Raw genomic sequence first — 20,367 nt, 5'->3', positions numbered from 1 at the left:
AGATCCCTTCCTTTCTTTCTGGTTGACACTTATACCTGCTACTCCCTATTCAAGCACCTGCAGGTTCTTCCCTCTCCAGATTCTTGCCAGGCTCTCCTCAAAACCTTTGGCATAACCCCACTACCCCTCGAGTTCTTATGCTCTGCTGTGACTCTGCCTAACCCCATGCATCCAAAATATCCATTCTTTATATATCTGAATGACTCCCCTCCCCTGGAAATGCAAAGGATTAAAGCAAAAACATTTAAATGTTCAAAGCACCACAGTTCAGAAGAACAGTTTAAGTAGCTTCAGCATAATTCAGAAATAAAAGCAAAGTCGCATAAAAGCTGCAATATACAGAAGGGAGGTGTTGTTGTTGTTGTTGTTGTTGTTGTTGTTGTTAAGAAATGCAATAAAAAAATGGCGTAGCAGATGAGCTGTGGGTGGGGTCGACGTTAGATTCAGTTCACAGCGAAAGGTTGTTGTTGCTGTTTAGTCATTTAGTCGTGTCCGCCTCTTCATGACCCCATGGACCAGAGCACACCAGGCACTCCTGTCTTCCACTGCCTCCCGCAGTTTGGTGAGACTCATGTTTGTAGCTTCGAGAACACTGTACCACCATCTCATCCTCTGTCGTCCCCTTCTCCTTGTGCCCTCCATCTTTCCCAGCACCAGGGTCTTTTCCAGGGAGTCTTCTCTTCTCATGAGGTGGCCAAAGTAATGGAGCCTCAGCTTCAGGATCTGTCCTTCCAGTGAGCGCTCAGGGCTGATTTCCTTCAGAATGGATGCGTTTGATCTTCTTGCAGTCCATGGGACTCTCAAGAGTCTCCTCCAGCACCATAATTCACAAGCATCAATTCTTCAGCGATCAGCCTTCTTTATGGTCCAGCTCTCACTTCCACACATCACTACAGCGAAAGGTAAACCTATCTAATTTGAACTTTCTGGAATGAAACACAAAAGCCTCAAAATTTGTACTTTTCTGAATTTTGCATTTTGCAATGCAGTTCTCCATTCAAATGGTGGGTAGAAGAATGCATACACTGGGGTAAAGTGTCCATAAAATGCATCCATTTGCAAAAACAATATCAAAGAAACACAAATTATTAGGGTATTAGGTAAAAGTTGGGTATTAGGTATAATTACATACAAGCACCTGTGCATTAGGAGATATTTGTGTCAAAATGCCAGCAAATTTTCATGAAGACTTTAAAAGCCATTTCCAACTCATGGAAATTTGCAGAACTGAACTTAAGTGTGAGAACCTGAAACTGGCAGATTCACCCATCCCTAAGGGAAGCCTCCCTAAGAAGAGTAGTTTACCAGTAAAGTGCTATATATGACTACTCAGGAGTAAGTCCCACTGAGTTCTATGATACTTACTTCGAGGTAGGAGTACATAGGTTTGGTCAGGACAGATCCAGATGTGCTCCAGAGGTATATAGACAAAGCAGTGCATAACTTTTTTGGGGGAAAGTTGGTGCTGGAGCTCAGGTGTTTATGTAAGTCCTGCCACATTTTCTGGAAGGAGAAACCACTCTTCCATTCCTAGAACATGGGCACAGCCTGAGATACTGTGGAAGTCTGAAATGCTACATTTGGAGGACTGTGTATAAGTAGTGGGGGGCGTGGCATGGAGGGAGCCTGCTGTGTCCCCCCAGGTCATGGTTGACCTAGGGTTGGAGCTGCAGCTGCGTGCGAGAAAGTTGCCTTGGCAGGGGTGGCGAATATGCCACCAATTCACCTCTCTCCCGCCCCGGGTCAGGCTTGACCTGGAAGTGAAGCTGTGGCTGGTGGCATTGGGCCATCACTCAAGCCAGCCTCCGATGTGGAAGCCTGTGGTGGGGGCACCTTGCCACAGCCCCTCAAAAAAATATGCCCAGGGCCCACTACCCATACCCACCCCATGGTACTCTACTGTTTACAGACAGTTTGTGGGGCTTTCCATCAAAAAGGGTATAATACAAGGTGCAGAAATTATTATTATTATTATTATTATTATTATTATTATTATTATTATTATTATTAATTTATACCCCGCCCATCTGGCTGGGCTTCCCCAGCCACTCTGGGCAGCTTCCAACAAAATATTAAAATACAGTAATGCATGAAACATTAAAAGCTTCCCTAAACAGGGCTGCCTTCAGATGTCTTCTACAAGTCTGGTAATTGTTCTTCTCTTTGACTTCTGGTGGGAGGGCGTTCCATAGGGCGGGTGCCACTACCGAGAAGGCCCTCTGCCTGGTTCCCTGTAACTTGTTTTCTCACAGTGAGGGAACCACCAGAAGGCCCTCGGAGCTGGACCTTTGTGTCCGGGCATAACGATGGAGGTGGAGATGCTCCTTCAGGTATATTGGACCGAGGCCGTTCAGGGTTTTAAGGGGGGGGGGAACCGCCTTGGAAGTCAAATGTTTTGAAAGTCAAACGGACTCCTGGAACATTCAGCTTCCAAGGTACGTCTGTACTTCTTTACACAGTGCATAGTTAAACTATGGAACCGAATTCCACAGGATGCTGTGATGGACACCAATTTGGATGGCTTTGGAAGAGGACAGGACAAATTCACTGAGAACTTGAGGGCCCACGCAGCTGGAAGCAATAATACTTATGTGTACCGGTTGCAACTGGTTGGTCACTGTGAGAACAAGATTCTGGACTGGACAGGGCGATTGCCCTGATTCAGCAGGCTCTTATTATTAAATGAATGAATGAATGAATGAGGGTCTGCTCAGATCGCTGCTGCAAAAACCAAGGAGCTAAAATAATAATGTGCCTTGTTCCCAATAGATGCGCTGCGTGTGCCCCAATTGCAGTTCACATATACATTGCAGAGTAACAGATGAGAATGGTGATCAGAATTCATGTGATGGGCTCACTTTGCTGAAGCTAAGCAGATCTGGGCTTAGCTGGTGCCTGGACCACCTGGGAACCCCATGGATGAGCCTGCCTTGAATTCCAGCTTAGAAGAAAGGAGGGGCATAAATTATTGCTGAGCCCAAAGCTCTCAGCCAAAAACTTTTGGTACAAAATGGGGAGGGGAGAAAGAGTAAAATTGCCTTCTTGCCTATGCCTTCCTCTCCTTCAAGTTTTACAAATCAAACAGTATTTTATTATTCAGCTAAAGACCCATTAAAAGCAAGATACAGTATAACCCAAAACCACACCATTCCTAACATAAAATGTAATACACACATATAAAGCAAGAACATGATTTTTTAAACACACACACACACATTTAAACTGATATACTCCCTTTGTGAATTTTTGAAGCAACAAAGAGAAACTGTGCAACTCCATTATTGCTAGAAGTCTAGCAGATTCTGTCATTACATTATTTTCCATCAGGCAATAAGTCAGCCAAATAGCACTCAAGCGTCTTTCCTGGTATTTTCATAGCATAGATGTAAACCATCTATTTGGTCATCTCTGTAAAAGTTGCATACAAAAAGAACACGAATTGAAGTTCCCATTTCTCTCTCAGCACAGCAGCAGAGTGGTCCATTTTGCAGCAGCATTGAGAGGCCTTACTGGGAGATGACATGCCCACCCCACCTCAAGGGCTGAAACTGGAACAAAGTGGTGGTACTTTCATTCAATCCTCATATAAATTTATTTTTAAAATGTATAAGCTGCCATACATCTGAAGATGGACACCAAGTTTTTTGAAATGGCAATAGCTATTAACCCAACAATTAAGAGGAATAATAAAAACCAGTCAACTAGTTGAAAAATACCATAATTTAAAATCCTTGGGCAATAATAATAATAAATAGGTCAGAGGCAGCAATGGGTTATTTCTGGGTTAGGTCTGTAACCTGTAACCAGGTCTGTAACCTGAAGCATATGTAACCTGAAGCATATGTAACCTGAGGTAAAAGGTAAAGGTAAAGGGACCCCTGACCATTAGGTCCAGTCGTGACTGACTCTGGTTTTGCAGCGCTCATCTCACTTTACTGGCCGAGGGAGCCAGCGTACAGCTTCCGGGTCATGTGGCCAGCTTGACTAAGCTGCTTCTGGCGAACCAGAGCAGCACATGGAAACACCGTTTACCTTCCTGCCGGAGCAGTACCTATTTATCTACTAGCACTTTGTCATGCTTTCGAACTGCTAGATTGGCAGGAGCAAGGACCGAGCAACGGGAAGCACATCCAGTCACGGGATTCGAACCGCCAACCTTCTGATCGGCAAGTCCTAGGCTCTGTGGTTTAACCCACAGCGCCACCTGTGTCCCTAACCTGAGGTATCACTGTACAATAAATAATTTTGAAACTACAATCAATAAAACAACGGCAAGCCACAGTGCATAAAGTAATACAATACAGTGGTACCTCGGGTTAAGAACTTAATTCGTTCCGGAGGTCCGTTCTTAACCTGAAGCTGTTCTTAACCTGAAGCACCATTTTAGCTAATGGGGCCTCCCGCTCCTGCTGTGCCACTGCTGTGCGATTTCTGTTCTCATCCTGAAGCAAAGTTCTTAACCCAAGGTATTATTTCTGGGTTAGCGGAGTTTGTAACCTGAAGCGTATGTAACCTGAAGCATCTGTAACTGAAGGTACCACTGTGAAGCCATCCAAGTTGGTGGCCATCACCACATCAAGTTGATCTGCAAGTTCTGCCTTGCTGTCAGGTCCTCATGAGTCTGGGAAGTGAGATGGGACTGGGCTGTGCTGCACTGGTGTGATTTCCTTTGAAGGACAGCACACTGAGCAATTACCATATTTTTTGCACCATAACACTCACTTTTTTCCTCCTAGAAAGTAAGGGAAAATGTCTGTGCGTGTTATGGAGGGAATGCCTATGGGTGGCATGCCTACGGATTTCCCTCCTCTAAAAACTATGTGCGTGTTATGGTCAGGTGCATGTTATAGAGCGAAAAATACGGGTATCTCAGGTCCCATGTTGGATCTTGATGAGGTTGCTCCCAGGCTCTGGAATTCCCTCCCTTGGGAAGCCAGACTGGTTCCCTCCTTGCTGTCCCTCCACCAACAGGGGAAGACTGTTTTGTTCTGACAGGCCTTTGGGAACTGGCTGTTATCTAAGGAAAGGGCTTTTAATAGTGCCGTTCTGCTTTCACTATTTTAACAGATTTGTTATACACGCGCACACACACACACACACACACACTTCTATTAATGTTTTATTGTTCGTTAACTATTATCTTTCATATTTTTTTAGCTTTTTGCATTTTATCAGTTCCGTTTTTAATATGTGAGTCCTGGTCTGCAGAAAATGTGCCATAGAAATAACAACACTTTGATTGGCTACAACATGACCCAACAATACCATCAGCAAACATTGGTTTGCTGGTATCCTCTCAATTGCTCTTGCTACATGACCATGCCCCTAAGTGGCATGCTCAAGTATCAAAAGGCTTGCAGAAACAACTCTCCGCTCCAGAAATACATTTTGGCTCTGCCCCTTGAAAGCTAGTGGTGTGAATCTTCCAGAGGCTCGCCTTACTCAGAAGAGTGCAGGTGAGCTGGCTGAGAGGCCTGGAAGCCTCAGCCAGAGCCCTGGCTCCCAGCGGCCCGCTCATTCTGCCCAGTTGGCATTTGTGCCATGTGCTAATAAAGCCCCTTCCTTCTCTTTTAAACCCGGAACGGGATCTCCTTTCATATCTCAACCCCATGCCACTAATCCCTCCTTTACAGACTGTTAACTTCTCTGGATTCTGAGGCCACTTGTATCATTACTGAGAGATTTGGAGGGTTTTAAGTTAATAACATGCCATCGACTCGCTAGATGGCAAATGCCATCCCAGAGTGCTAAACCCCTGAATCTGCTGTGATCTCAAGCCAATAAGTGGACAAATGAAGGTATAATCTGCAAATTGCTGGGAGGACTGTCTGCTTGTGCAGGACAAGGAAACATCCCCTAATGAATACCTTGGAAAGGGCAACTCCTCCTGCAAGAACAAGCTGCCTTGCCGACAGCGCCTTGTACCTGGGATATGGTTGCTAATAAACACAGTCCCAAAAAACAAGGGAATGAGAATGAGGCCCTGAAGCTCAAGCAAGGCAGACTCACAGACGTATTTGGCAGACTCACAGACGCATTTGCTCTCTCCGCAACCCATGAGACAACAGCTGGGGCTGGTCCCCAGGAAAAACTGCCAGGGAATGCAGAGTTGAATTTACTTGATTTTGGCTCTCTGCATCCTGCCTCACATCCCGGGATCACTGGGCGGGTCCCAGCAAAACAACGAAGACTCAGTTTAAACCTCAGAGAAAATGCAATCAAAATAATTCATCAGCATCAGATAACAGTAGCAGTCATGCCCAAAGGCCTGAACAGCCAGCCAGCTTCTCACCAGGCACCCAAATGGCACTACCGAAGGTGTCAACTGAATTTAAGGGTGAGAGAGGGCATTCCAGAGTGGGGGAACCACCACAGAAAAGGCCCACCCTTGCCTTATTACCAAAGGTACAGTTCCTAGCACTGTGGCGTTAATGAGGGCTTCCCCAGAAGATCTGAACTCACAGGCAGACATGTGCAGAGAGGCGACCCCTTAAGTATTCAAGGTCCAGGTTGTTTGGGGCTTTGTATTTCAGAAGAATGTAAGGAGAGCCTGTTGTATATCAAAGCACTCTTGGACATTCAATGAAGATGAATGTTAGAGGATTCAGGACAGAGAAAAGGAAGTAATTGTTCATGAGGCACAAACTATGGAAGTTGCTCTCCTAGTAGGCAGTGCTGGCCACCAACTTAGATGGTTTTAAAATGGAATTAACAGTAATTTATGGAGGACAGAACTATCAATAGCCATAATGGCTATGCTCCGCAGTTGGGAGACAGCAATACTTCCAAATGCCACTGCAGGGGAGAGTGATGCTCTTGTGCTGGAATCCTGCCTGCTGGTTTCCCACTGTGCTGGGCCCGGGGGTAACCCATGAAACACGGTCCAGGACTGGACCAGAATCTGAAGGTTCTGGTGGGAGTCAGTCTGACAGGGCCAAGGCAGGACACGAGGCAGGAAACCAGGCAGGGACAGGCACAGGATCTAGCATACAGCATTGTTGCTCCCGCAACCTGGGGCCGGGTCCGACAGCCTTTTATTTTTGTTGAGGTAGCGGCCAGTCCTGATCCCCCAGTGACTCACCTCCCTGTTTCACCCAAAGGCGAGCACTCCTTCTGCGAGTACACAGGTCTCTCCTTCTCTCAGACCTTAGGTTCTGCAGCTCGGGAGACGTCGGTGGGTTACTAGACCCAGGGGCTGCCTCAGCCTCCCCTGACCCAACCTGTAGTGGAGCAGCTGTAAGTGATGGCCCAGCTGGAGGCAACGAGGTCATCCCCACATCTGGAGCCAGGGCAGGCTCAGGCCCCTGACTCGGCCCAGCTGGTGTTTGTTGCAGGGGAACCTGTGCAGACTGGGACTCTTCAGGATCAGGCCCCAGACTTGATTCAGGTGATGCCTGAGGCAAAGGATCCGGTGCAGACTGAGACTCCTCTGGTTCCGAGTCTGAGCCCAGGTCCCAGGCCATCACACCCACAGAGATCTGGCTGGTCATTGTGAGAACAGGATGGGCAACTGGCCTGATCCAGCAGGGCCCTTCTTCTTAGGACTTTTCTGATGGCAAGAGTTCAGCAGTGGAACGGATGACCTTGGAAAGTGGGGGCTCACCTTCGTTGGAGGTTTTTAAACAAAGGTTGGATGGCTGTCTGTCAGGGGTTCCTTAGGTGTGATTTCTGCATTGCAGAAGGTTGGGCTTGATGGTCCTTGGGTGGCCCTTCCAACTCTACAATTCTAGGTTGGCTACTCCTGGTGTAGACAGCACTGAGCTCAATGGACCAATGTCCAACTCTAGGCAGCATCCTATCACCCAAACTTTGCCTGTTTCTGCTTGAGAAACCTGGCAGAATGGAGCTAAGGCCCATGTCTGGGGTACTGAGGAGCTGCTGCTGCTGCTATAAACACCTGAATGCATACATATTTGCACAGTAGGACTGCAAATTTCTCCCGAAGAGAAAACAGCCCCAAAAGCAAAGGGTTAAGTCTATGTGCTCACATTTCAGGTTTTAAGGGGAGGAAGCATTTCAGCTTCTAGGGAAATGGCAGGCTGGGGAAATGCTACTGCAGGACACATTTAAATGCTGTTATTGGCACCTATTAATGGTAACAATTAGCACTTTCCATACTTTTTTTTTTTTGCTTTCTTGAGACATGTGTCCAATGCTCTGAAAGGTTAATTTTCCGCATCTTAAATGCAAGTGCTGTGCATTTACCTCATCACCCCAGGCAAGATCAGCTCCTCCCTGACAGAGTAAACCCTCCTTGTAAAGGGATTACACAGAGTCAGAGAAGGGAGGGCTACTTCGGCTGCTGCTTGGACCTCCTCACCTGGAGGCGGTAGACCAGATGCTGAAGGTCTACTGTTGAGAGGCAGTGGGAGGCAGCCAGGCTTATGGGCACCCCAAGGGGCACACATTTAGCCTGGAGATGAGGAGACTGAGAGCTGAAATGGTGGCCATCTTTCAGTGCCTGAAGGCTTGTTACGTGGGAGATGGAGCGTGCTTGTTTTGTGTCGCTCCACAGGCCAGGACCCAAACTAATGGATTCAAATGTCAACAAAGGAGATAATGGATGCTTTAGCTGTGGTCCCTGCATTGCAGGGGGTTGGACTAGATGACCCCTGGGGCCCCATTCCAACTCTACAATTCTAAAGTGTGAAGCAATAGCGATTAAAAATGAGGGGCCCACAGAGATGGGTTCGGGTGCCAAGTGTATCCCCCCAAGGCCTCTTCCCCGAGCCCTTGGGACTGAGTCCACGGAAACAGCCTTTACCAGCTCTGCTTTGCACTTTTCTTGAGCATTTTCTAGCCTCATTGGAATGTGTTCTTCATCCATGTTTTGAGCATGGCAGTGGAAGTTCGTGCACAGGCTGTTGGCCGCAGAGCTGTGCAGATGAAGGCTACCTGGCGGCCACTTCGCCATTTCTTCAGGGCTTCCCAGTGGTAGGTTGAAGTGCTTGCTTTGTAATGTATATACAGGTGAAACCCAAAAAATTAGAATATTGTGGAAAAGTTCCTTTCTTTCAGGAATTCAACTTCACAGGTGAAACTCATATATGAGATTGACTCATGACATGCCAAGCAAGATGTGCTTCTACTTCTCAGAGGTCCAATCTTGCTCGATTTGCAATCCCTGTTTTGCTGATTTCATTGAATATTTTCATTTTCTGAGATTGCTAATTTGGGGTTTTCATCAACTGTACGCCACGATCATCACAATGATAACAAATCAAGGCTTGACACATCTCACTTGGCATATCATGAGTCTATCCCATCTATGAGTTTCACCTTTGAAGTTGAATTCCTGAAATAAATGAACTTTTCCACTATATTCTAATTTTTCGAGTTTTGCCTGTATTGTTTGTTGTTTGGGAATAAAATCTGTAATCTTCTCACACTCACATGTGTTTTTATTGCTCCTGAATCTAATTTTAAAAGAAACATCTTGCATTTGGCAAGACAAGCCCATCCTTGAGGGTCCTGCTGTCTTCCATTCTGTGGACATGGACATGCCAGGATTGACACCGCTGAGACAGAAGTGCCAACATGCTTTGAATATGGAGTTGGGACAGCACCCTTTTTTTGAGGCTCTGTCTTGCCATGTGATGCCCAAAATTTTCCTGACATAGCACATGTAGAATAGCAATGAAGCATCACTCCTGGCTGTGTGCATATGTTTGTCTGCTTGCATATGTAGAAACTTCTGCGTCTTTTGTGGAATGAAGCCTGCTGTGATAAGGTAAGGGTTACAGCCACCATTGCTCTCCCTTCTTTTCCCTTTGCCTTGGCCCTCAAGCAGCATGTGGGCCCTGGAAAGTTGCTCACGAGGGATTATAGCCCTCATGCCTGAAGGTTTTCTCTCCTTCTAACCCACAGAACGGCCACAACTGGGCAAAGAAAACAGGAAACCAGGCTGCCAAAAGCACAGGGCAAAAGAAGACACACAAAAAAGAATTTGCCACCCAGAATTTGGCCCCTGCCAGTTGCTTTTGAATAACCCCCTCATCCTAGTTTCTGAGCAAGCTACTGTCCTAAGCAACATCCACCAATGTATTATTTACTGGCATTTTTACTTGTGTTTCCATCAAGTTACAGCAATGCCATGGTCTAATGACCAGCTGGGTCTAATGCAGAGGACCCATGGTCAAAACCTTGCTCTTTAAGGAAGCCTTTCGGGTTGGCCAAGCCTGTGCCCATCTCTCAATATGCAGCTTTCCAGGGCTGCTTGGGGGATTTGGTCAAAGCAAATTCTTATGAGAACTGATCTGAATCTGAATGAGAACTGAACACAAAGATCACGATGCATTCTCTCTTGGTTTTATCACTTTCCTGCATTTTGAGGTGCAGTTGTCAGTTTAAAGGCTACCAAACTGCATCTTAAAGAACTATATTTTAAGATATAATATAAGAGCCCAAGGAGAACCTGCCAGATCAGGTCCATACCCAGAAGCTTGTGGGGAACCAGCAAACAGGACCTGAGTGCAAGAGCCTTCTTCCCCCCTGCTGTGGTTTCCAGCAACTGATGTTCAGAAGTACAGTGGTACCTCGGGTTAAGAACTTAATTCGTTCTGGAGGTCCATTCTTAACCTGAAAGTATTCTTAACCTGAAGCACCACTTTAGCTAATGGGGCCTCCCGCTTCCTGAGCACGATGTCTGTTCTCATCCTGAAGCAAAGTTCTTAACCTGAGGTACTATTTCTGGGTTAGCAGAGTCTGTAACCCGAAGCGACTGTAACCTGAAGCACCTGTAACCCAAGGTAGCACTGTACAGGTGCCTCTGATCGTGGAGGCAGAGCCATTATGGCTAGCAGCCACTGATATCCCTCCTCCACGAATTTTTCCCAATCCTCTTTTAAAGCCCTCCAAGTTGATGACCATCACTACCTCCTGCAGGAAGAAGAAGAGTTTGGATTTGATATCCTGCTTTATCACTACCCGAAGGAATCTCAAAGCGGCTCACATTCTCCTTTCCCTTCCTCCCCCACAACAAATGCTCTGTGAGGTGAGTGGGGCTGAGAGACTTCAGAGAAGTGTGACTGGCCCAAGGTCACCCAGCAGCTGCATGTGGAGGAGCGGGGAAGCGAACCCGGTTCACCAGATTACGAGTCCACTGCTCTTAACCACTACACCACACTAGCTCTCACACTGGTTCCACAGCATGCAATGTCTCAAGAAAGTACTTTCAATTATCTGTCCTAAATGTCACGTATTCTAGTGTTAAGAAAGAGGGGGAGAGGGATAGAAACTCTATGACGTGCATAATTAAAAAAAAAAACTTCTATCATGTTGCCTCTTACTCGCCTTTTCTCTAAGCTAAAAAAGTCCCAAATGCTACATTCATTCCCCCCCACCCACCCACTTGATCATTTTGGCTGCCCCTTTCTGAACCTTTCTGAGCTCTACAATTTAGAAATATGTTCAGAATGTGTTTAGAAATGTGCATGTAGGGAGAAATTATGCGTTGAAACACTAATTTAATATGGAGGTTTCATGTGAATTATTATTTATTGTCATGATTATTTGCAGGTTGGTGCAGTAATGAGACAGAACAGACACATGCAAAAGCAATGTGAGCCAGATATATATTGTTCATCCCTCATTATTTTCCCTCACTCCTTTTTCTGAGTATTATTGATTTGGGAGTTCTGTTGAAAATGATTATATATATATTTGCCCTGCATTAGTATGTTTTCTCACCCTCAGCTTGATTCTTATTGTGCTTGATCATTTTACAGTCAGCCACCTTGTTTTATTTATTTATTTATTTTAAACAAGTACCTATCACTATGGGACACAGGTGGCACTGTGGGTTAAACCACAGAACCTAGGACTTGCCGATCAGAAGGTCGGCGGTTCGAATCCCCATGACAGGATAAGCTCCCGTTGCTCGGTCCCTGCTCCTGCCAACCTAACAGTTCAAAAGCACATCAAAGTGCAAGTAGATAAATAGGTACCACTCCGGCGGGAAGGTAAACGGCGTTTCCGTACGCTGCTCTGGTTTGCCAGAAGCGGCTTAGTCCTGCTGGCCACATGACCCGGAAGCTGTATTCCAGCTCCCTTGGCCAATAAAGCAAGATGAGCGCCGCAACCCCAGAGTCGTCCACGACTGGACCTAATGGTCAGGGGTCCCTTTACCTTTACCTATCACTATTTTCAAAAAATCAATAATTTCTGTACGTTTAACAAACATTCAAAGAAACAAAGTCCAAACAAGCATCTATAAGGAAAGCACTTAAATAAAACAATAAAGGAAAAGAAAGATTATTCAAGATACTGATTATGTTTCTTGCTTGCCTATTTGCCTATTGGTCTGCACCACAGCAACTCTGGAAACAGAGAAAATGGGAGAAGTTGGGCCAATCAGGGTAGATCAGAGGTGACATGAGGTCACAGGCTAAGATTTGACCAGAACTGGAAAAGCTTGCAGGTATGACCAGCTTCCAGCCAATCAGAAGGCCAAGCCGGGAAGGCCAATCAGGGATGGCATTGTCCTTCCAAATGGCAGAGACGGGGCAGGCTGACAGGCCTGCAGACTTGACAAAATCAAGTTCTAATTCATTCAGATATGAGCCGGCATCAGCTGTGCTGCTCCTCTAGCTGAAAATTCAGGTCAACAACCATCCCAGGCAGCTCAGGTAGACGTGTGCAGCAGCAGCACCAATAGCCAAAAGAGGAAAGAAAAGAAAAGGGGGAGGGAGAGGGAGAGGGAAAGGCCTGGCATGGGGGGGGGGTCTGTGGGAGCCAGCTGGAGCTGGTTAGCAAAAGCAGTGGAGGAATCTCCTACGGGCACCTCAGCAGGAAACTTAAGCCAGGGACGGGGAGCAGGAGGAGGAGGCTGGGTTGCACAGAGTCTACATCTGCAAAAGTTAAAGCCTGACCAAACATTCCTGAGAGACAACTCACCTAAGAGGAGAAGCAGCGGTGGCCGTCAGAGACCCCCATGCCATGGCCCCCTGGACAGCTATGAAGCTGAGCAGTGGGAGGGGGTGACTTCATCGGGCGCTGGAATGGAATTTGGTACCTGGCGCTGGAATGCCGTTTGAGCCAGGAAAGGTGGAAAGCCATCCAGGGTAGGCAGCGAAGGGGCTGCCGGTACTCTCCGTGCTGTAAGGGGGAGCGCAGTCCAGAAGCAGCCTCCAGGCAGAGAGCCTCCCCAAGTGAATCTGGCTGCCGTCAGTTCAGGTGGAAGTCAGGGAGTGACTGAGGAAGGTCTGGCAAGGCTAGAAAGACCTGTCTGCATGCCAAGCCAAGAGAACAGCAAGGGAGCACAGAACTTTGCAGATGAACCTCATTTCTCCTCAAAAGTGAACACGGCCAATGAAAGACCGGTTCCCTCATCACCTGACACTCCAGTGCTGTGCAGCCCATTGGCAGGGAGATTTTGACACCTCCTGGTTCTCCGAAAGGGGTGGTGTTTTTCTGCAGAGTGAGGTGGAACTGGATTTACCTGTCCCTTCCCTGCTTTGCATCTGCCAAAGAACTCTCATTATCTTAATGAGCTCAGGTGTTTCCCATCCAGCTATCATCTAAGCAGCTTTAATTGCAGTTTTATCCAGAGCAAACCGCAAGAAAGGGAGAAGGAAGTTCGCAAACTAGTGATGGGCCCCTTGCAAGGAATCTGCATTCTCTGGCTGTACGTTATGTTTGAAAACCGAGCTCTGAGGAGGAGGCGGGGAAGGAGGCCACAGATATTCCTCTCCTCATTCTCCTGCCTCCTCCCACTGTCAAATTTTAGACTGTAGGCCTCTTGGAGCTGGGACCTGACTTTATATGTTCATATAACTACAAAGCACCTTGTCCATTCCTGGGGGCTAAGAGTGGACTAAGAATTAGAGGAGAAGGAAAGCACACAGTGGCTTCTGTCATGGGCCAGGGAATGCCAGGAGACTGCGCAAGAGAATCCCCACCTGGCCCAAAACATCAGAAGCTGCAGGGAGCTCCTTGCCAGAAAGGCACTTGGCATCAACTGCCAACTGTCCTGGGGCTGCAGAAGTAAAGGACATAAGAACATATGAAGATCCTACTAGATCAGGCCAACGACCTATGTGGTCCAGCAACCTGTCCTCTTGGTTTTTTCGCCTACCTCGTAGCAACTCATCACAACTTCCTGGTATTGGTGGTTAGGCATTGGAATATGTGTACTGTGTTGGAGGATTGGGTATGGCCATCATCTACCCCTCCTCTTTTGGGCATTCCGTTACAGGAACCCGGTGGTCATGGATCCTGTCCGATGCCCTGCTGGTGGCTAGAAGAAGAGTTTGGATTTGATATCGCGCCTTTCACTCCCTTTAAGGAGTCTCAAAGCGGCTAACATTCTCCTTTCCCTTCCTCCCCCACAACAAACACTCTGTGAGGTGAGTAGGGCTGAGAGACTTCAGAGAAGTGTGACTGGCCCAAGGTCACCCAGCAGCTGCATGTGGAGGAGCGGGGAAGCGAACCCGGTTCACCAGATTACGAGTCCACCGCTCTTAACCACTACACCACACTGGCTCTCGAGCCATGGCACGACCCCCAGTGACGTCATGGGGAAGCTTCCAGTTGTATTTGCATCAACAAGCTCCTCCCACTGGTTGTCAACCCTGAAATGACTCCCTGCTGAGTCGGGTGGAGTCATGTATTGCTGGTTTATCGAATGCCTAAGCCAATACTACCCACATGCTATACCCAATAAAGTTGTGGTTTGTCCATTAACCAAAAATAATGTGTCTTTGTGTCTTATTATAATCCTATGCGGGTGGCGGGTCCTCCACTCACAACCTGTTCTCATGGTGGCCAAGCAGATTCTCCAATGGGAAACTCACAAGCAGGACCTGAACACAAGAGCAACACTCCCCTCCTGTAGTTTCTAGCAACTAGTATTCAGAAGTATTTCCTGCCTTCGACTATGGAAGCAGAGCAGAGCTAGTAGGCACCAAAAGACTTGTCCTCCATGGATATGTCCAATCCTATATTTATAAGCATGAAATCCATGTTGGTGACCATCACTGTCATCTATGGGAGCGAGTTTGCTGTGCTACATGAAGGAACACTTTTTTTTTGGTAATCCATCCTGAATCTTATGAGAGAGGGAGAAAAGCTGTCCTCTGTCCACTTTTTCCATAGATGCATCATTTTCTAAACTTCTGTCATGCCACCTCTTTCTCAGAAAATCTCCACACTAAAAAGTCCCAAACACTGTAGCCTTTCTTCAGCAGGGTCACACCATTAGGATCTCATCCATCGGCCAGAGGAAAACAGAGCTATTCAAGCCAGGAAACCAGCACTGGAAGATCTGCCTGCCCCCACCGGGGCATCGATGCCCCCCCGCAGATCCCCACTTGCTTCTAGCCATGAAGTCCAATTTCTCCTGCCTCTCTCCCTTTCCCCTCCACTCTCTTTTCCTTGAGTGAGGTCAACCTCTCCTTCTCCCTCTATCTGGGAGCCGCTTTGGAAGACCACAAACTGTCTGAAAAGTGGGATAAAAATATAGCAAACAAGGGAAGAAAACTTCTTCTTTGGCAATCACTCGTAGCCGAGTAAGATTGTTTTCTATAAACACAGTTTTAACAATGAGTGTGTAGGTGACTGTGGAGGCCAATTCTGGATCCACACGTCCTTCCACAGTGGGGACATTGGTTTTCGGGCAGGAGTTGATCATGGTGTGGATTTGCCAAGCATGCCTTCCTCTTAGCATGTTTTCCCCTTGCGTCCTGAGTTCGAGTGTCTTCAGAGCCCATGACACCTTTGGTAAAGGCTGCTCTCCAATAGTGGAGGAAGGGGGTGGGGGTGGGTACGGGCACTATGGGCAGCAGAGCACCCTAGGGCAGCCCAGCCACCACCTTCCTCTCAACCGCGGCTGCTCTGTAGAGGGCTCAGCGCTGCCAGAAAATGTTAGATGCTTCACTCACACGAGGCTGCATTTACTTGGACAGCGTGCCCTGCCCACTTGGATGCTCAGCCCCTTTCGCGTGGGTGTGCATGTACACCCCCCTTCCACCCCAAGTGCCGGCGGGGATTGCTATGCTGGTGGAAGGCAGAGAAGGATACACCTGCAGTTCTTGCCATCCAAATATCTTCTAGGGATTGCAGAAGTTCCCAATTGCCCAGTCTTGGGTTTGAAAGTGGAACCAAAACATTTAAGAATTTCCCATTATTCCAGTTTGTATTTCAGAGTTCTGCACAGAGTGCAGGACATACGATACGACAATCTTTATTGTCATTGTCCTATACAGAACAATGAAATTGAAAATTCTACATCAGACATTCAAAAACCAACAAGCCTGCTATCCCAGCCTCGTTAGCCCCCTAAAAACTCTGATACCCCATAATTAAATATAATATGCTCCCACAGAGACTACCTTACACTGCGTTTAAAACCAAAATCACATTTGGATAGAAACTGTTTCTCAGGCAGCTAGTCCTAGTCTTTATAACCCTGTACTTTCTTCCAGAAGTCAGAAGCTGAAAGAGATCATTTCCGGGGTGTGCACTATCCTGTGCTATCTCTGCAGCTTTCTTATGGCACCTGGAAGCGTAGATTTGATCCAAGGTGGGAAGAGTGCACCCAATTATTCTCTCCACAGTCTTTACAACCCTGGACAGCATTGTTTTTCCCCTGGCCGTGCAGCTCCCAAACCACACACACAGACCACAAGTCAAGACACTCTCCACAGTACAATGGTAAAATGCCATCAACAGGTCCTTTGAGAGATTGTTTTTCCGGAGGATTCTCAGAAAATATAACCACTGTTTTCTAAAGGCCATCTCTCAACTCCATCAGGGCCGTCTTACCCATAGAGGCTAGTGGCATGGGGCACCAGGGCGTCAAGTTCTGGAGGGCTCCAGGGAAGAAGCAGTGTTTGGGTGTGGCACCTCCTGGCATCAGCTCACCGCCCTCGCCCACCTCCACTATGCCCCACAGAAGCAGCACTGCACCCAGAGTCTCCGTCTCCCATGGCCACTGCGGCACGAAGCAGCCAGCTGAGCTGGGAGGCACCGTGTACAGCCTCCACCTCTTCCCCGCTGGAGGAGCCGCCCTCCAGGCGCTGCCCGCCTCCTCCAGCCCCACCGGCAGTGCCGCCCTCCCTAAAAAAAGTCTGGGAAATGGGGTGGGGGTGCATTGGACGGAGCTTTGCACCACGGCGCCAGATATGCTTAAGACGGCCCAGCAGGACATGTGCAGTTTGCCAGAGATCTGCATCTCCCCGACACCTCTTGCATTACAGTCACATTCACCCCGTCTCACTAGTGTCCATTGATCAAAGCAAACAACAAAAACCACTGCAAGAAGCTATTTTTTTATGTGACAGAATCAAGACCCCTTTTCTGCAGTTTTATTGCAGACTGATGAAAAACAAATCCACCAAAAAGCAAGCTTATTATTTGTTTGTTGCATTTACACACAGTTTTTCTTCAAGGAGCTCAAGGTGGAATACATGGTTCTCCCTACAACAACCCTGAGAGGTAGGCAAGGCTGAGAGGCAATGACTGGGCCAGGGTCACACCCAGTAAGCTTCATGGCAAAGTGGGGATTTGAACCCTGGTCTCCCAGGTCCTTGTTTAGCACTCTAGCCACAACCCCACACTGGCTGTCTCATGGTGTGACTGTACATATGGTACATATGACTGTATTGATTGTATTAGGTTCTTTCTGTGCAGTGTCTTAACAATAGTCCAAAGAGGAAGAAAAACATCCTGCAAAAAAGGGGAGTGCCACAGGGTTCTTCAACATCTTTATAAATGCCTTGGATGAAGGAATTGAGGGGTGCTCCTCAAATTTGCAGATGACACCAAATTGGGAGGGGTAGCTCAACATCAAGGGGCCTGGCCCCTGCCAGCAAATATTGAAGGGTCCGAAGACCCCTCCACCCTGGTATACCTGCTCTAGGTCATGGATTTCTTCACAAGTGTACACATCCTTTACATATAATGATGCTCCCCCTTCCTTTCTGTTTGTTTTTTTCCTTTTGAACATTTTATACCCTTTAATTCCTACATTCCAGTCATGGGTCTCATCCCATGATGTTTCAGTAATGCCCATCAGGCCATATTTGCTATCCTGTATTAAAAGCTCCAATTCGTCTTGCTTGGTTCCCATACTCTGTGTATTTGTGTAGAGACACAAATTAGAAGTGCAACAGGAATGACGGGGACGCAAATTCATGGTGCAACAGGAAACACAAGGGGGGTGCAAATCAGTGGCAGAACAGGAAATATAGGGGGATGCAAATCAGTGGTGCAACAGGAAATGGGGGACGCAAATTCGTGTTTGTCCCTTTTCTCTTGAACGGGTCATACCCCTCAATTCCTACATTCCAGTCATAGGTCTCATCCCACAATATTTCAGTAATGCCTACCAGGCACCGGCGGGGAGGGGGTACCATCACGGCCACCCCCGGATACGCGTCATGCACCTCCCCATCACGCCGAGCATTATGCCCCCATGGGTAGCGCACCATGCCCCCAGGATGCACACCACGCTCCCGTGGGCTGCATGCCACGCCCCCAGGACGCACACCATACCCCCACAGGTGACATGCCACACCCCCAGGATGCACACCAGCCACGTCCCCACCTGCTCTCTGCCCCCGGTGCCAGAGCATGCAGTTTTGCCACTGCTACTCGGTCATATTTGCCATCCTGAATTAAAAGCTGCAGTTGGTCCGGCTTGGTTCCCATACTCTGTGCATTTGTGTAGAGACAACTGAAACCACGAGTCCTTCCCTCCAGCTGCTTCCTTCTTGTACTTTTTTGCCCTTTAGCAGGTTTCTGGAACATCACCTCAGTTTGCTGAGCATCAGTGTAGCTAGTATCCCCAGTTCCATGTGTTCTTCTGTCGTCTGTAATGTTGTCTCCTTCCCCCTAAAGTTCTAGTTTAAAGCTCTCCTGACCACCTTCATGAGACTCTTAGCAAACACATTCTTGCCAACCGCTGTGAGGGGCAGCCCATCTCTTGCCAAAAGTCCTTCCTCAAGGAAGCGGGGGCCATGATCGAAGAAATGAAACGCTTCCTGACAACACTACCTGCGAAGCCAGTGGTTTTCCTCCAGGATTTCCCTCTCTCTTCTTGGGCCACGACCTTCAACAGGAAGGAGTGATGAAAAGACCACCTGTGCCCCAAGGCTCTTCAGCTCCATGCGCAGACTCCTATAGTCCCTTGCTATACGTTAAAGGCTGTGCGTGGCAGTATCATTTGTACCCACATGAATCTGAAGGAAGCGGGAGTGGTCAGTGGTCTTGATAACACTTGGCAACTTCTCCGCCACATCGTCAATCTTTGCACCTGGAAGACAGCACACCTCCCGGGACATCCTGTTTCCTCTGCACACTGCTGCCTCTCTTCCCCTCAGTTGGGAGACACCTATCACCACCACTCGTCTCCTCCTCCTCTGGGGAGGGCAGGAATCATTTGATGTGCTGTGCCTTCCAAAGCCTGCTTGGAGTGCTCTAAGTCTGCCCCTGCTGCTCTTGAGTCTTCCCCTCTTGTCTTTGTTGTTGTTGTTTAGTCATTTAGTTGTGTCCGACTCTTCATGACTCCATGGACCAGAGCACACCAGGCACTCCTGTCTTCCACTGCCTCCCGCAGTTTGGTCAGACTCATGTTTGTAGCTTCGAGAACACTGTCCCACCATCTCTTTTATATGCCTGTTTATTGGCAGGGATACTGGAGTGGCTTGCCGGTTCCTGCTCCAGGTGGGTCACGTTTGGTCAAAACTCTCCACTATGACCTGTTCATCTTGGGTGGCCCTGCCTGGCATAGCTCATAGCTTTTCTGAGTTATTCAAGCCCCTTTGCCATGGCAAGGCAGTGATCCATGAAGGGGCCCCTCTTGTCTACTGGAGCTTATTTTGATATCGTGGGGATAAGTTACAAAGGCAGGAACCTTATGGCTTGAGTATTTCCTTCTCATTCCTTGTTGAAAGGATAAAATGGGGAGGAGGAGAAGTATCTATGCCACCCTGAGCACCTTGGAGGAAAGGTGGGATATAAATGTCAAAAAGAAGCAAATAGGTAATAAAACCAAGTAACCACACTCAGTCTTGTGGACGGCACTCAACTTAGGTTAAAAGCAGCACACTGAGGACTAACTAGCACAAACAATTCTGGATTGGGAGAAAACCTGAATTTTTGCGCTACAGATTCTTGTTATTCAGTTTCTATCCTGCTCTTCCTCTTGCAGTGTTCGCAGTGTGTAACTGTATCTGGAATGTTTTAACCAGTGCTAAGAAAAGAGGTGCCGGAACTCACCACGAACACCTCCCTTGTTCTCTTATAATGGCAATGGTACCCACTGGAACTTTGTTCTGGTAAGTTCCAGCTGAAATAAAGCCCTGGTTTTAACTATTTTTGGAATGGTGGGTTTTCAAAAACCACTTTCCTGTGGGTGTGTTTGCTGCC

At 47.6% G+C, this 20,367-nt stretch overlaps 1 protein-coding gene across 8 annotated transcripts in view; it reads right to left on the bottom strand.

Annotated features, from left to right (window-relative positions):
• The window catches only part of DAB2IP (DAB2 interacting protein), a 320,886-nt gene that overhangs the window by 221,916 nt on the left and 78,603 nt on the right, over positions 1 to 20,367 (bottom strand). Inside the window, exon 1 of one of the 8 annotated variants that reach the window (XM_082208817.1) lies at positions 12,895 to 13,302. The exons of the other annotated variants lie outside the window; for them this stretch is intronic. The gene's annotated coding sequence lies outside the window, so the exon portion shown is untranslated. Of the gene's footprint in view, positions 1 to 12,894; positions 13,303 to 20,367 lie in introns of those variants that run through there. 8 annotated transcript variants of the gene reach the window in all.

Source organism: Podarcis vaucheri (assembly GCF_965113315.1).
Source record: "Podarcis vaucheri genome assembly, chromosome: Z".
NCBI classification, from domain to species: Eukaryota; Metazoa; Chordata; class Lepidosauria; order Squamata; family Lacertidae; genus Podarcis; species Podarcis vaucheri.
Note: the sequence above shows the minus strand (reverse complement) of the source record. Positions and strands in the feature narration are given on the sequence as shown.